The sequence below is a fragment of the Humulus lupulus genome, chromosome 8, assembly GCF_963169125.1.
Source record: "Humulus lupulus chromosome 8, drHumLupu1.1, whole genome shotgun sequence".
In the NCBI taxonomy this organism is placed as follows: Eukaryota; Viridiplantae; Streptophyta; class Magnoliopsida; order Rosales; family Cannabaceae; genus Humulus; species Humulus lupulus.
This window is the reverse complement of record NC_084800.1, coordinates 102521662-102540063: the sequence shown is the minus strand read 5'-3', so window position 1 is coordinate 102540063 and position 18402 is coordinate 102521662. Positions and strand designations below refer to the sequence as shown.

Below are 18402 nucleotides of genomic sequence, written 5' to 3'. Positions count from 1 at the left end.
TACAAGCAAGAGGAGGTTATGAATACTTCGTCACTTTTATTGACGATTATTCAAGATATGGATACCTATACTTAATGCAAAGAAAATCTGAAATTTTGGAAAGTTCAAAGAATTTTAAGCAGAGGTTGAAAAGAAATTAGGTAAATCACTAAAAGTTCTTCGACCTGATCGAGGAGGAGAGTACTTGGATTTTGAATTCGAGGACCATCTGCGTGAGCATGGTATTCAATCCCAACTCACAGCACCTAGAACGCCACAACAAAATGGTGTTTCAAAAAGACGGAACAGAACGTTATTTGATATGGTTATATCAATGATGAGTTTCTCATCATTACCACTATCATTCTGGGGCTATGCGATTCAATGTGCTCTATACATATTGAATGTTGTTCCATCTAAGTCTATCCAAAAGACACCCATGGAATTATGGAATGGTTGTAAACCTAGTTTACACCACTTTCAAATTTGGGGGTGTCTTGCACACGTGCTTAAAGGAAAGATCGGGAAGTTGGAATCACGCTCAGAAGTGTGCATGTTTGTGGGATATTCCAAAGAGACTAGAGGTGGAATTTTCTATAGTCCAAAAGAAAATAAAACATTTGTATCGACAAATGCAACTTTTCTTGAACATGACTATGTTAATAACCACAAACCTCACAGTAAGGTTGTACTGGAAAAGATGGTCTCGAATGAAGTTGCAAAGTCACCAGCAACAACCAATGAAAAATGGCAAGAGGAAACCGCTAGTTCTAGTCAGAATAGTAGAGAGCCTCGTCGTAGTGGGAGGGTTAGTAAGCCCACACGCTATGAACACGAAGTTCAAATGCTTGTGTCTGACACAAACAAAGATGATCCATTGACATTTAAAGTTGCAATGAATGATTCTGACAAGGACAAATGGCAAGAAGCCATGAACCAAGAAATGGAATCAATGTATTCCAATTCTGTCTGGGTTCTTGAAGATCCACCTGAGAATATCAAACCCATTGGTTGCAAGTGGATATTCAAGAAGAAAAGAGGAGCGGATGGGAAAGTAGAGACTTTCAAAGCAAGGCTTGTAGCCAAAGGATACACACAGAAAGAAGGGGTTAACTATGAAGAAACCTTTTCTCCTGTAGCCATGCTAAAATCCATTCGTATACTCTTATCCATTGTTGCGTGCATGGATTATGAGATTTGACAAATGGATGTCAAAACTGCTTTTCTGAATGGCTACCTTGACGAAACCATTTACATATCTCAACTAGAAGGGTTCGAATTAAAAGGTCAAGAGCAAAAAGTTTGCAAGCTTCTTAGGTCCATCTATGGACTCAAACAAGCTTCTAGATCTTGGAATCTTAGATTTGATGACACAATTAAAACATATGGTTTTGAACAAAACGTTGACGAACCTTGTGTCTATAAATAAATCAAAGATGGTGTAGTAGTATTCCTTGTTCTTTATGTTGATGATTTATTACTGATTGGATATGATGTAACATCATTATCAAAGGTAAAGAACTGGTTAGCTGAACAATTACAAATGAAAGATTTGGGAGAAGCCAAGTATGTTCTGGGCATTAAGATTCTTAGAGATAGACATAACAAAACTTTGGCACTGTCTCAAGCAACTTATATTGATAAGGTGCTAGAACGCTTTAATTTGCAAAACTCCAAAAAGGGTGATATGCCAACCCATTCTAAAGTATTCCTTTCCAAGGAGCAGTGTCTCAAAACACCTCAGGAAGAGGAAGACATGAGAAAGTATCCCTATGCCTCAGCGGTAGGCAGTCTAATGTATGCCATGTTGTGTACAAGACCTGACATTTGTTATGCAGTAGGGATAGTCAGCCGTTATCAATCCAATCCTGGATTGAGTCATTGGACTGGAGTGAATAATATTCTCAAGTATCTTAGAAATACTAGAGATTATATGCTTGTATATTTAGGTGGAGACCTGAACCCCACTGGTTACACTGATTCTGATTTTCAATAAGACAGAGATAGTTAGAAATCGACTTCTAGATCAGTGTTTACTCTTGGAGGAGGAGCAGTAGTCTGGCGAAGTATTAAACAAACCAGAATTGCAGACTCCACCATGGAAGCCGAGTATATAGCAGCTTGTGAAGAAGATAAGGAAGCTGTGTGGCTCAAAAAGTTTTATTGTGATATGGAAGTAGTACCAGATGTGGATAAGCCACTAGTCCTATACTGTGACAACAGTGGGGAAGTAGCTAACTCAAAGGAACCACAGAGTCACAAGAGGGGAAAGCACATCGAGAGGAAGTATCACTTGCTAAGAGGAGATGTTGCAGTTATGAAGATAACCTCAGAGCATAATCTTGCAGATCCTTTCACAAAGACTTTATCCATAAAATCTTTTAAGGAGCATGTAAGAAACATGGGAATGAGAGAGATGCCTCATTTGCTTTAGGGCAAGTTGGAGATTGTTGGGAATTGTGCCTTGAAAGCATATGTAGTAGACATTGCTTTATGAAATAAATAAATAAATTGAATTTGTTATGCATATATTTTATGGACTATATTATTCTGTAATAATATTATGTAAATATCAGAAAAATTCCTAAGTTCATATATGTAATCTCAAACATGTATTGGTACGAGAGGATTGTGTTTGAGATAAATGAACTTGAATAGTTCACAGTAAAATAAAGTTATGGAATCTTTAGATTAATTACTGCAAGTACTGTCCACTAGCATTATTAATACATGTGATCTAGATCCGGATCACTAGTGTAGTAGGACACTTTAGTAGAGGTACTTTATATATTGGAGAATATATAGAAGTGGACCTTATATGTTTATTAATACTTAGTTAAATACTGTTCCAAAGTATTAATTAAATATATCAACTGATGATCATATACAAATAGATCTTAATCCTGAAGTTACTATGAACTCCTGTTTATGTTATATGAGTTCTTTAATTCACTCGTTAGGGTCTGTCAGAATGATCAGGCTAGAAACTTTTGTTTTAGGAACTCATTAATGTAAATGGTTGGGGACATAGTATACAGATATGGAATCTATGCCTTCTCGCAAGAGATTGAATAATGGTTCTCTTAAGGGTTGACTTTTGAGACTGAAAGGTTATTGAGCTCAAATTCATAATATAGTTATGAATTAACCTTCACTAGTAAAGTCAATGGTACTTAAGGAAACAAGAGATAATTAAAATGGTAAAACGGTAATTTTATTCTCGATTAATTATGAACCATTATTAGAGGGTTAATTTGTATGCAATGATTATATCAATGGACGCTTTATCATTATAAAGTACTAAGTAAATGAAATGTCTATAATTACAAGAGTGCAGTCTCATATTTATAGTGGAATAATTATGAGATTAATAAATTAAGATTATTTAATTAAAGAGTTGAATTAATAATCTCAAATTTATTGGAGCTTGGAATTATAGGTCCATAGGTCCCCACAGCGGCTCTATCAACACTATTCAAGGCAAGAGTTGATATAAAGGGAAAAATAGTTGAAAGACATATTTAAGAAGAAATTTGTTCTTCAGGCCAAATATGCAATCATATGATAATAGTGATAAATTAATTAATAACAAATTAGTTTTAATTAACAAAATTAATTAATATTTAATTATAATATAATTTTCGAAATTATGTTAAATAATTAAATTAATTTCAAAATTAAATTAAATAATTAATTAATTATAATTTTCGAAATTATAATAAATTAAATATCTAATTTTCGAAATTTATATTGGATTTAATTAATTGGTAAAATTAATTAAATATCTTTATTTGAGTGGAAGATAATATTTTGATAAGTTCAAATTGGATTTGAATTTAAAAGATTGATATTTATTCAAATAATTAATTATATTTGATAATTAGTTAAAAAGATATTTAATTTAAATTTGTATTAGTTATGAGGTTGTTAGATTTTTATTTGACAAATAGTTTGAATAAATAATTAAATAAAAATTGAAAAATTAAATATCCCTAGCAATTAGGGTGGTACATGGCCACAGACAATCCATGGATTGTGTGTGGAGTGTACTGCATATTTCAAGGATATATTTTTCAATTTTATTTATTTAATTAATTAATTAATGGATAATTCAAAAATTAGTTTTTGGATATTTTCATTAAGAAGATAATTAATTAATTAAAAGATAAATTGTAAGTTGGTTACAGATTTATTTTTTAAATTAAATATTTTCTATTTAAGTAAGACTTATCAAAAAATATACAGAGATATAATTTCAAGAAAATCATTCGCTCTGTGAAAAATAGAACGATACTTTTCAATCTCTTCTTGAAAAGATAAATAACCAATTCTCAGGCCTATTCTCTTGATCTCATGTGTTGAGTACATCAACTAGAATCACAAATTAACTATCATTTATTCTCTAAGTGCCCACACACTTCTTGAGGTGTAGAGAACGCTGTGGAAGATCTTGGTGTGAGTACCTAGGAGCAGCTTGGATAGGAAGATTGTTCTTATTACGAAAAGATAGCAGGGACACTTGATAGGCTTCAAGAGGTATGATTTATATTCCTATATGTATGTATATTAATGGATTTGCATATTTAAAAGTTGTTTAAATATGATACAAATTTTTTGTTGTACACTGAGACAACCCACCACCATTCCGCTGTGTATTATCTGCCAATGTCCAATCGATGGCTAATTTATGAGCTCGTAAAACCCTTAATAACTTTTCCATCTCTATTTTAGAAATAGCAGCAGATACAATCACTGGTAAAGTCTCTTTCTCACCCAAATAAGCATAACATAAATGATCCGGTAAAGACTTTAATTCCAACTCTGGTGGCTGCTCAATGGATGGAAATGGTCTTTCTGGCCCTTATTCAAACTCTTCGAACTTCTCTTTATATGGCTGGTAAAATTTTATCCATTTGACATAATCCCTCATCTCGACATCATCATCATCTTCCTCACTACTTGTCAAAACCGCCTCTAAGGCATCATTAATCCACCTTCTTCCCAAAATTGCATTATCAATCACATCAATCCTATTGCAACTATCACTCGCTCTTGGATAAGTCATCGCCTTAAAACATTGAACACGACCTCATCCCCCTGGACTCTCAATCAAAGCTCTCTCTTTTGAACATCAATTAGAGCTTGTCTTGATTCCAAGGATAATTAGCACGTTTGTATCTTATTCCATGGGCATATTATTCATATCTAAGACATGGCACTGATTCATTGGATGACCACTACCACCTACCTCGCATAAATTATGTACTTGCATGGCTTAGGATGGAAGATGGGTCTGTTGTAATTGTTTTGTTAATGTCGCCACTTGTGTTGTAAGCATGGAAATAACATCCTGTTCAATCATACCAGCCACCTTCTTTGGCTTTCCCCTTTCAGTTGGCCACTAGTTGTTATTCATTGCCATCTCCTCTAGCAATTCATATGCTTCATTAGCATTCTTGCTCATGAACGCACCTCCTGCTGCAACATCTATTATGGTACGAGTAGTACCATTCAACCCATTATAAAAATTATGGACTAGCATCCATTTCTTTATACCATGATGTGGGCATTTCCTTGGCAACTCTTAAAATCTTTCCCATGCATCATACAATGATTCCCCTTCTGTCTGGTACAAATTATTAATTTCCCCTCTCAGCTTTGCAGCTTAACTGGAAGGAAAAACTTTGCTAAGAACTTCTGGGCTAACTCCTCCCATGTTGTGATAGAATTAGCTTGCAGTGAAATTAGCCAACTCTTCGTTCGGTATCATAGAGAGAATGGGAATAATCTTAGTCTAATTGCATTGTCACTCGCCCCATTCATCTTAAATGTTGCACATAGCTCCAAGAAATTGGCTGTGCAAATTAGGATCTTCCGTGGGCAACCCCCCAAACTGAACAGTAGACTGCACCATTTGTAATATTGCTGGCTTGATCTTGAAATTATTTGTAGCAACAGTGGGGTGTCTGATGCATGAATGCATTCCTTTGACAGTAGGAAGTACATAGTCTCTAAGTGTCCTTGGTCCTTGGTCCTTGTTCCACTGAGACCTCTATAATATTTGGGATATTATTAACATTAGCAACATTGTTTGTTGCATTTCCTTGATTCTTAGCCATGGAAAAATCCAACCTTTTCTTTATCTTTCGGTTTTGTCTGCATGTTCTTTCAATTTCAAGATCTACCGGTATGGGTTCCTTTTGTCTACTTCGTCATATATACCAATAATTCCTGAAACACAATACAACCACAAACTAAATGAGTACTAGAAATAAAAACCAATTTAGAATAAAAACCAATTATATTGATATTAATAATATAATCCCCGGCAATGGCACCATAAACTTGTTGTGATAATATTGAACTACGCAAGTGCACACAATCGTAACAAGTAATAAATCAGTAAGTAAAGTATTTGTAACGTCCCATATTTCCTAATAAGGCTTAGGGCCTTGATTAGGGGGTCAGGATGGAAATTTATAGAAATTATGTGATTATATGATATTTATGTGTATCATTATGCGATTATGTGAGTTATATTATAATATGACTTGATATGCATGTTTAGGTTTATTAAATATGTATGTGGGCCCATATCTGATTAATTGGGCAATTGTTGTAATTTGGCTCGTTATGGGTATATTTGGCATATGTGTGATATATGTGTGTGGGACCACGTTATTATGTGGATATATATATTTGGGTTACTCGGCACGAGATGATCCTTGAGGTTACTTAAGCTTGAAGTAACCTATCAGAAACATAAATAGAATGTTCAGTGCGTTCTCTCTCTCTCTTGTTCTTTTTTTTTTTACGTTCGTTGACATTTTCAAAGGAAACTCGAGTTTTAGGACTCAGATTCAAGCAAGGTTAGAGTCATAACGATTCCAGGGAAGATTAAAAGCTTATTAGCCAGAGGATTTAACTGGGAAACGACTCAATCAGAGGTAGTCTAAGTTTTAAATTTTGAGTTTTCAAGGTTTTAAGCTTTGATTGGATTTTACGTTTTTGATGAGTTTTTGATTTGTTTGGGACTTGGGTTTTGATGATTTTGGGCAGCTGAGTTTTTTGGGAACTTTTTTTTTGGGATTTGGATATGTTTGAATAGGTTTTTGGAGGAATTTAAATGGGAAAAAACAAAGAAAATGGTTGGGTTCGAGGTTAGGTCGTGGCCTTGTTCTTGGGTGTCGTGACTTGTGTGAACCCAGAACCAGGTGGGGTTCTACCTAAGAGGTGCGTCACGACCCTTAGGAGCAAGTTGCGACCCATGTCTCCTTTCTAGCCAGGGGAGGTTGTTTGTCTAGGAGCCACGCCATGACCTGGCCAATGACCCCCAGGGCCAGGTCGCGGCCCGCTTGTGCATTTTTGGTCAGGTTACATTTTTAGTCGTGGGAACTTAAACCTAAGGGTTCGGGATCGATCCTACTACCCAATTTTGTAGGATTCGATGTTTCAGAAGCTAGGAATCGATCCGGAAGTCTTTATTTACTCATTTTTTATTGGATTCTATATTATGGTTATGATTAGGATATCGCCAGGGGCTCAAAATCAGAATCGTGCTCGAGGGTCATTTATTGGTAACCCGTGCTTGGACCAAAGGTATGAAAATTGCACCTAGTATGTGATGCATGTGATTATGGCATGGCATGAATGTTGAATATGGAATTGATCAAAGCTTGAGTCTCTATAAATGTGCATGATTATGATTATCCTTGTGATTATTGATTAAGCATGCTGAATGCCTTATATCTAGATGTTTGACATATGATATATGTCTGTTTGCATTACCTCATTGAGGAAGCACTGACTTATTAGTCAAGGATGACAATAGCGCTGAGTGCTAGTCGATATGATTAAATCTAATCAACAGAGCGTTATACGCTCGTCTGACACAATGGTCGAAGAAAAATAAAGTGCTTGACTAGTCCCATGGCTAGTTATACAGAGGATAGGAAAATGGGGCCGGGTGAATTATTAGTCCCATAACCTAGCATTGACCTATTAGTCAAGGTTGGCAAGAGCGTTGAGCGCTTGTCGAAGAGCATTGACTTATTAGTCAAGAGCGGCAATAGCGCAGAGCGTTGGTCGTATTGGTTAGGCTAACCAAAAGCGTCAGGCACACTTATATAGAGGGTATGGCTAAGAGACCTGAGGTGACTTAATAGTCACATATCTTAGCATTGAATTATTAGTCAAGAATGGCCTTAGCACGTTGAGTGCTGGTCAGCGCCAGGTACGCTTATATAGAGGAGATGGCTAAGGGACCTGAGGTAGTCACATATCATAGCATTTACTTATTAGTCAAGGCCGGTAATAGCGCTAAGCGCTGGTCAAATGACACTGACTTATTAGTCAAGGATGACAATAGTGTTGAGCACTGGTCGAAAGGCACTGACTTATTAGTCAAAGACGACATTAGCATGGTGAGTGTTGGTCAAAAGGCATTGAATTATTAGTCAAGGACATCATTAACACACTGAATGTTGGTTGTAAGTGTAATGCCCCGAATTCCCCGTTGTGTTTAACGGCGTGAACAGTAGGTCGGGAGGGCCATACTTGCTTAATTATGTTATTAATTGATAAAATGCATGTATAAGTTGATTATATTATGATATGATGTGAAATGCATGCATGTGTGTCCATATTTCTTATTACAGGGGTGTGATGGTAATTTGGCCCGTTGAGGGTAAATTGATTATTTGTATGCATGTTGGTGATTTATCTTGAGACTACATTATGATGTGGGTTTGTTCGAGCCATTTGGCATGAGACGATCAAGGAATGTTAATTATCGGTTTGGTCATAACTGGCTTAAGCTCAGGGCTCGGGGTGAGTCTCGGGGTGTTTTAATGATTAGAGTGTTATTGGGCATTAAAGGGTAGCGGGATGTGGATTATTGGTGTTTGAGAATATTGAGATTAGCGGGAATTGGGAAGCGTTAATTATGATTAACGGGATTAGTGGAATGTGCCAAAATTACCCTTGAAGTGGTTTTAGAAGCTTTAAAAGATCTAGGGGTATTTTAGTCTTTTGGCTTGGATATATATGATGTTTGGAGGCTGTAGAATAAACAGAACCAAAAATAGAGTTTCCTTCTTCTCCTTCCCGTACCTTCTCCTTCCTTCATCTTCCTTGTGAATTTTTGTGATCTTGTTGAGGATTTGAGCTTGGGAGGTAGGCCTTGGTACTTTGGGAGAGTGTTCCACTGTGGAAGAGCACCATAACCTGAACTTGAGGTAAGCTTTTAGCCACTAGTTTCCATGTATGCTCTGTTTTCGTTTTAAGATTTCAGCTCTAGATTTTGGTGTGGAAAGTTGGAATCAAGGGGAGTTTATGTGGTGTTTTACTTGGGTTATGATGGGGGAAAGTTATGGGTGATGTTTGGAGGTTTAATTGGGTGTTAGGTTGGTGTTTTAATTGGGTTTGAAGGGTTGGTTCAAGAGAAAACGCAAGGGAAGAAAAACAGGGGTTTTGGCTGAACTGGAGCTTGCGCCGCGGCATGGCCAGGGTGAGCCGCGACCCTTGGGGGCTGCTGAGTTTGGGCGCCTCTGTTTGAGGGGCGGGCCGCGGCATGGCCAAGGAGGGCCGCGACCCTTAAGGAATTTTTGGCCAAAATGGAGTTTCTAGCATGGGGATTCAAGCCTAAGGCCTCGGGGTTGAACCTACTACCCGGTTGAGTAGTGTTTGATGTCTCGGAGGTTAGGTTTTGGTTTGGGAACCTTTTATTATTTATTTTATTGATGGAATCCCATAATTTGTTATGACCAGGTAACTGCTAAAGGACCAAAATGTTGATCGTTCTCAGGGTCGTTCTTTTATTCATTCTAGCTCGAACCGGAGGTAAGAAAACTGCACCCCAAGTGTGACATGCATGGATATTCGTGAGGCATGTTGGTTGTGTAATATGGACATTGATTGAATATAGAATGCTTAGCATAAGTTGCCCACTTGTGCATGGTATTGACTCATTAGTCAGGTTGGCAAAGGTGCTAGTATCAACTGTGAAGTTATGACTCACTAGTCAGGTTCGGCAGTGGTACTGGGCACTGGTCATGTTGCACTGACTCATCAGTCAGAATTGACAAAGCTGTTAGTATCAGCTGTGAAGTTGTGACTTATTAGTCAGGTTCGGTGGTGATACTGGACACTGGTCACACAGCACTGACTCATTAGTCAGAACGACCATAGTGTGGATCACGCAAGCCAACAGAGATTAGATCTAATCGACTATTAGCATTGAATGACTCAAAGAGCATTAATGCAAGACCGACCCCGAGGGTCGATGAATGAAATAAGCACCTGGAGGCTAGTGGCTTACCTAGCAGCCACTCTCCCTCTTGGATCTTGTGGTGTTCACTTACTTGTTTGAATGCTTTAAGCTCGGTGTGATTATAATGATAATCATTTGATAATGTTATGAAAAGTATTATGTTTTCTTGCTGGGCTTTGGCTCATGGGTGCTATGTGGTGCAGGTACAGGGAAAGAAAAGCTCACCTAGCCTTGAGTGGAGAGCTGATGTGGTGATGTGTACATATGCGGCCGCTTGACCACCACGGCCAAGGAGTTCTCAGAGGAACTAGGGGGTTTACCTTATTTTTGCCACTTAGGTCGGCGGGATTGTAAATTTAAAATTGTAGTGACCATTTTGAACTGAGAACCACTTGTAAATATTTTGTTTAGCTCTCCAGAGCAGTTTGTAATGAAAATCTCCATTTCCTTTTTATTGGTTTTTATACCTTAACCTGTTAAGTACACTTAGAGCACATTTTTGACCAAAGGACTCAGGTAGTGAGTCAAATTTCCGGTCCACCGTTCACCGTAACTGTTCTGGGGTAGCCAGGGCGTTACAGTAAGGCACTGACTTATTAGTCAAGCAGGGCAATAGCGCGCTAAGCACTGGTCCATATGATCTATCCTAAGCAGAAGCGCATCATACGCTTGACCGATCTATTGGTTGAAGACAACCTAGCGTCGAGTACGCTAGATCAGCTCGAAAGCTGGTTATATAAGGGACAGGGCACAGGGCCCTAGAGTGACTCATTAGTCCCATGTCCTAGGGCATTGAGCCAAAATGATTCCATAATCATTTATTTGTACTTGCCTGCATGCATTAGTAAGGTTATTACTACTAGGCATGCTTATTATGATTTGCTGACATGTTATTAACTGCTTATGAGTATGTTTAAGTTTTCTTGCTAAGCCTCAACTCACGGGTGCTATGTGGTGGAGGTAAAGGTAAAAGAAAGCTGGACCATCCTTGAGTTGGAGAGCTTAGGTGACGATGAGTACATATGTGGCTGCTCGACCACCACGACCGAAGGTTTAGAAAGGAACTAGGGTTAAACCCTATTTTGCCGCTTAGGTCGGCAGGTTGTAACTCTTTTATTGTAATTAACCTTTCAAATGTATTTTGGGATCCCATGTATACAGTAAACGTTTTAGTAAAATATTTGTATCTTTGACCAACATTTTTAACCCTAAACTTTTAATCACACATAGTTACACGATTATGGCCAAATGACTCGTTTAGCGAGTTTAGCACTATTTAAAATACAGTGTAACGGTCTCTGGATAGTAGGGCATTACAGTATCGTTCCCACAAGGACTGTTATTAATTACCAAAACTTAATTTTTTATTCTAATTGATTGACAATTGATAGATTTTGAATTTAATAAAATGAATAATAAAACAATAAGATAGAACAAAGGATAACTCAAATTAACTATTAATTCAAAGGATTGAGAATTAGAGTCATTAACTTCATCAATTATCCACCTATGTTTCTCTAATGCGAATTTAAGAACTCCTATTTCTATTGTGATAGTAGATTACAATTATAGATTATATTCTTACTAGGACTTATAATTCTCTACAATAAGCAATCTCCTACATCTCTGTGGTAAACTAACATATTGCAGGCATTAAACACATAATTCATAAGCTACACAAATCATACATGTACTCTCGTCCAATATAAATCTACGATTATTTGACTATAGCATAATTATCCGTTACTTCTCAGATCTTGGGTTAAAATCATCTAAATCATGCAATTAGTGGCCAATTAATCACATGCATTAAGCACAAGACAAATAATTCACAATATTAATAGGAAAATCATAAAAACTTCATCAAATACTCATAAGGTTTCAAGAGAATCCATTAACACCCTAAATGAAAAATTAGTTCATGCCTGTTATCCCCAAAAATTGGAGATCGATGACGTGGAAATAGAGGTGACAAGTGGCAGTGCATGGTCCATAAACGACACGTTAATAGTCAATAAATGTATTGGCTCCTCAGAGTTGTGATAAAGTGATCTGGCTTAGGAGTGACCCGGTAGACCAATGAAGAGTTTTGACTGTCCAGTCAAGTGTCATGACCGACCAGGCATGACCTTGTCCGACCAGTCATATGATTGTCTACCCAGGCATGACCTTGTCTGCCCAGTCATGACCATGTCCAACCAGTCATGACCATGTCCGACCAGTCATGACCTGTCTGCCCAGCCAAGTGCATGTCTGCCCAGTCAAGTGCATGTCTGCCCAGCCAAGTGCATGTCTGCCCAGTTAAGTGCGTGTCTGCCCAGTCAAGTGCATGTCTGCCTAGCCAAGTGCATGTCTGCCCAGCCAAGTGCATGTCTGCCCAGTTAAGTGCGTGTCTGCCCAATGAAGCTTTGGCCGACCAGACTGAATGTGATATGGATCGACTAGATAGAGCAGGACTACGTCAAGATTCCCAGAAACGGCTTCAATAAGAATCGGTCTTGGCATACGCGGGAATCTGTCAATTTATCACACAAATTTAGTGTATTGTTATATTTTGAATATTATTGTGATTTTAATATAATGAGAATAATAAAATATCCCGATTATGGGGGATATCATATGTACGATCATGAGCTTATAAATACAAGGCTTATGGCATCATAAAAGGGACTTTTGAATTTGGAACTTTTGATCTAAATTTTCTAGAGAGAGAGAGTACTTGTATTTGAGAGAATTCTTGTATTATTGTAATCTACACTGAAGAAACTCAGTTGACTCAGGTTCATCTGATCTTGAGTGCAGATCTATAATCACAACTCTAAGTGGATTAGGCTATTACCATCACATTGGGGCTGAACCACTATAAAATCGTCTGTGTCATTTGTTTTCTCTTGAAGGTTTTATCGTTTTTGACGTTCACACGTCGTTGGCAAAAAACGTGGTCAACATTTTGGTGCTTTCATTGAGAGCTTGAAGAGAAAGACAGACGGTCCCTAAAGTATTATGGCGCCTAAGAACACCAATGCGACCTCCAAGAAGACAGGCTCCTCTAAAGAGCCTGCCAGATCAGAAGGTCCTAGCCTTCAAGATTGTGAAATTGAGCCTAGAGTCGTGCTCGAGGACGTAACTCCAAAATTTGAAGAACTCCAGGAAGCCATGAGCGCCTTCCAGGAGGAGATGGCACAGTATAACGCCAGACAGGAGGCATTCGCTGAAGAGATGGCTAGGCAGAAGGCGGCGTTTGAGCAGCAGAGATAGGAGATGGAGGCCAAGAGCGAGGAGATCAAGCGACAGAAGGAGGAGGTCGATAGGCGACATCGTGAGGCTGCACTCACTCTGGAGGAAGCTACGCAGCTGACCCAGGAAATTGCCCAAGCTGCACCAGGAGTGGCAGCCACCCCAGGGGCAAGGACCACAAAAGCTGGTCGTAAGAACACAGATAGACCCCATTCTCGAGGGCCAAACAGGGGTGGTAGTAACCCACCTGGTCGAGAGGAAAATGGGGTCCGGTCGGGCACCACCTCAACTCAAAGGGGGAACTCCAGAACCCCCTCAAGGAGCCACCGATCAGAGACTTCTAGATCAGGAAGTCACAAATCAGGTAGCAAGAAAACTCCACCTGAGCAGGAGCATAATAGAGCTCCTCGAGGTAAAGAAACTTCTTACTTCAAAGATGGGCATGGGCGTGATAAATCTGATAGTCATCACACTAACTAGTCGAAGGAGAAGAATGATAACAACCATCAAGGAGGAGATCGCCCAGCTCAAACAGGAAGGCCACCACTGCATTCCAACCAGCGCAGTGGAAAGGAGCATGTTCCGCACGGTAAGCCTTCCGAAAAGACTCGGAGTACGGTGTTCGATCGGTTAGGGAGACATACCTCCCAGAAGGATTTAAGAGATGACATCGCTGATAGGAGAAGGACCGTGCCGGTCGAAGGGCGAGATCCAATCCGACCTACCAGTCAAGTAGTAATACTTGATGATGGTCTGCCGGATAGGAGCGCCCGACCAGGCGGTCCCGAGAATGAGTCCCAGACAGTGGCCCCAGGCATCTAAGCCCAGCTTGATGCTCTGGCAGCAGCAGTTCAAGGTCTAACGAAATAACCCTCTACGATCGATCCAGTAGACCACAAGAGTGGCAGCCTGTTCTGTGCTCGAATTAGAGCAGCCCAGCCACCAGCGAAGTACAAAGCACCAGTACTGCCAGTTTATACAGAAAAGGCGGACCCAATAAGGCATGTTGGGAAGTTCGAAGACCAGATGGAGCTGCTTGGAGTGAGTGGTGACTATCGGTGCAGAGTCTTCCCCACCACATTGTCTGACACTGCCCAGGAGTGGTTTTGGAAGTTTAAGCCTAACTCCATCACTTCTTGGAAAAGTTTTAGAAAGGAGTTTTGCAGGCAGTTTAGTGCTGCTCGGACCCCTCCGGTTTACACCAATCACTTGGCGGATATTAAGCAAGGAAAGGATGAGTCTCTCAAGAACTACATACAAAGGTTCATGAGAGAAGCTAACCGAGCTACTGCAGTTGGAGATGAGGGGAAGATGGTGGAAATTTCTTCCGGCATTATCTATCGGAGTCCTTTGTGGGACAACATTCATCGCAATCCAATTTCAACATTACAACAATTTCTGGACCGGGCGAACAAATACATGAAGTTGGATGATGCGATTGAGAAGGGAGAGAAGGACCTGAACAATCCGAGCGGATCGACTGATCTCCCCAAGAACGGAGAAAATGGTCAAAATGGCGGAAATAAATGTGGGAATAACGAGTCTAACCGCCATGATGAAAAGAAAGCTAAGTCGAATCCGAACGATAAGCCAACCAAGTATGAGCCCCGATTCACAAACTACACAACTCTTTCAGCAAGCCGGGCAGAAATCTATCTCGCTAGTCACCAAGAAGTTCCCTATAAGAAGCCCCCACCGATGAGGAAAGAGACATCTAAGAGAGACATGAATAAGTTTTTTCGATTCCATGGAGATTATGGCCTTGACACAAACGAATGCAATCACCTCAAAGATGAGATAGAATTTCTTCTTCGGTCGGGCAAGTTGAGGAAGTACCAGGCAGAGACACCCCAAGGAGAAGGGGGCAGCAACATTCCTGGATTCAAACGACAAAGATCTCCACCCTTGCAGCCCGGACCTGTGGACTTTACCTTAGACACTATATGTGGAGGTCCACACTTGGCTGAGGAAAGCAACAAATCAAGGGAGAAGCATGCTGAATGGGAGTGCTAGGATCAGGAGCCACTGGAGCGGCGAGCATCGAAGGATATATTATTTCTAAATACCGCTTTCAGAGTGGTAGCTTGATTTCGAGCTGTTTGACTTGTTATTTAAGTTTGGTTTATGAGCTGGTTATTTGCTAACCAGTCATTTTATTTTTGAAAAATTTTGGTTGTTTAAGACTCGTTATTAGACACGTTTTGTCCTTTTGAATTTATGAGTAATAAAAGAGACTACGCACAACGTGGTCGATTCTTGCTACAAATATGCATGTGTGTTAGTTATCCGAGCAGTGTTCAACTGGTCGGTAAAATCGGAAAGTGTTCAACTAGTCGATACGTTCAAGCAGTGTTCAACTGCTTGAATATTTTCCATATATTCTATGTGTTTCACGAGTAATTAACTGCTCGAACAGATTCGGTCAAGTAGCAAGTGACTAAGGATCTTTCAACCCTCGATCACCTGGGGGGCACATGGGGTATACTGGTATATAATTTAACACAAGCAATAAGAGCACGAGTTAATATATCTGTTTTTAGGCTGACTTGTAAAATTTTCGAAGTCCAAAAAGGCCATTAAGCTAACTTGTTTGACAAAGCTTAAGTAACTTGGAATATTTTAAAATTTCAAGTTAGAAGCAAATATTCATGTGACAATAAACATTATGCTCATAAAATGTTAGAGCAATAAGAGTGTGAGAAAGTATACTTAGTATGGACTTATGAAATGTCTAAAATTTCTAAGTTAGAAAACTAAGTACTCATGCGAAAATATAAGGCATACATCAGAGTGACTTTACTATTCACAAAAAACTTATAACTTTTTAAGTCTAAAAAGACTTAGAATGTTTTAAGTTAACAAAGAAAAGTAAAGTATAAATGCCAACAGCTCGGTTGTACGAGAAAAATATCAAAACTGCTAAGCAACAATTGTCTTCACAACAAAAAAGAGTAAACTACTGGCAAGGTACAAAGTCTAGCTGATCAGGTGCAACATTTTCCTGGTCGGGAGGGATACAACTTCCCGGGTCAGCTGAGCATGTATCACTGGTCGAGTAGGAAACTCTATTGTTGAGCATGACTAACAGCGAAGAGTCGCTACTTGGAGGAGTATCGCTCGATTGCGAGAGGAAAGTATCAGAATGCGTGTGGTTATCACCTCCCCTATAGTTGAAGCGATTCCTCTACATAAAAAAAAAAAAAAATGGGGAGGTGAGTAACCATACAGATAAAATTCAACAAGAGCAAAATTTATTTTTCTACTTAGAATTTTTTTTATCTAAGTAGTGAAAATTTAGCATGCATGGAGAAAAAAATAAATTTTGTGCCTAAAAAGTGCTTAAGGTCCCTAGGGTGAGCGTGAATTAAAAGTTTTGGACATAGAAATTTTTTTGGTCCAAGTGGCGTGCTTAGTGCCGAGGAGCTGGGCGGTGCATTTGATCGGATGCCTAGACACCCGAGGAGATGCACGCATGAAGTTGCTGTCCGAGGAGATGTGCGCCTGGGTCCGAGGAGCTGCGCCTCATCCGAGCGGTACGCCTAGTGTTCGAGGAGGCATGTCCGAGGGCTCCATGGGGTCTAGTCCGAGCAGCTCAAGCGTGCGTGTCCGAGGTTCCGAGGGCCCTAGTCCGAGTATAGCTAGCATTCGATCGGATGCCCTTGGGACCGAGGGGCTATTGTATGGTCCGATCGGACCATACTTTTTACACAAAAGAAAGAGCCATAGCCAAATGGCCATACCCCATGTCCCATACCCAAACCTCACCATAAACCCATTCCGAAAAGCAAAGCCCTAAATTCCATCTAGCACAAACACCATTTCTCGTCCAAAACACATACTGCAACAAGATCAAAAAATAGGATTTGAAGAAATCAAAAGACAAGTTCAGTCGTGGGTTTACGTGAAAGTTATCGACCAGATAGGAGCTTTTGAATGACCTCAAGAACATTTTGCTAGAAGAAAAGTTTATCATACGAGAAAATCGTATAATAAACTTCGGGGGCAAAGGTTATCCCCAAAAATTGGAGATCGATGACGTGGAAATAGAGGTGACAAGTGGCAGTGCATGGTCCGTAAATGACACGTTAATAGTCAATAAATATATTGGCTCCTCAGAGTTATGATAAAGTGATCTGGCTTAGGAGTGACCTGGTAGACCAATGAAGAGTTTTGACTGGCCAGTCAAGTGTCATGACCGCCCAGGCATGACCTTGTCTGCCCAGTCATGACCATGTCTGACCAGTCATGACCATGTCCGACCAGTCATGACCATGTTCGACCAGTCATGACCATGTCCGACCAGTCATGACCATGTCTGCCCAGCCAAGTGCATGTCTGCCCAGTCAAGTGCATGTCTGCCCAGTCAAGTGCATGTCTGCCCAGCCAAGTGCATGTCTGCCCAGTTAAGTGCGTGTCTGCCCAGTGAAGGTTTGACCGACCAGACTGAATGTAATATGGATCGACTAGATAGAGCAGGACTACGTCAAGATTCCCAGAAACGGCTTCAACAAGAATCAGTCTTGGCATACGCGGGAATCTGTCAATTTATCACACAAATTTAGTGTATTGTTATATTTTGAATATTATTGTGATTTTAATAAAATGAGAATAATAAACTATCCCGATTATGGGGGATATCATATGTACGATCCTGAGCCTATAAATACAAGGCTTATGGCATCATAAAAGGGACTTTTGAATTTGGAACTTTTGATCTGAATTTTCTAGAGAGAGAGAGTACTTGTATTTGAGAGAATTCTTGTATTCTTGTAATCTACACTGAAGAAACTCAATTGACTCAGGTTCATCTGATCTTGAGTGCAGATCTATAATCACAACTCTAAGTGGATTAGGCTATTGCCATCACATTGGGGCTGAAACATTATAAAATCATCTGTGTCATTTGTTTTCTCTTG

At 39.5% G+C, this 18402-nt stretch overlaps 1 non-coding gene across 1 annotated transcript; it reads left to right on the top strand.

The window, feature by feature from the left end:
- The first annotated feature begins 5531 nt into the window (after nt 1–5531).
- Nucleotides 5532–5638, top strand: LOC133798914 (small nucleolar RNA R71). The gene has a single exon (XR_009876131.1). It is a non-coding gene; the product is annotated as a small nucleolar RNA R71 (small nucleolar RNA).
- Nucleotides 5639–18402: the final 12764 nt, after the last annotated feature.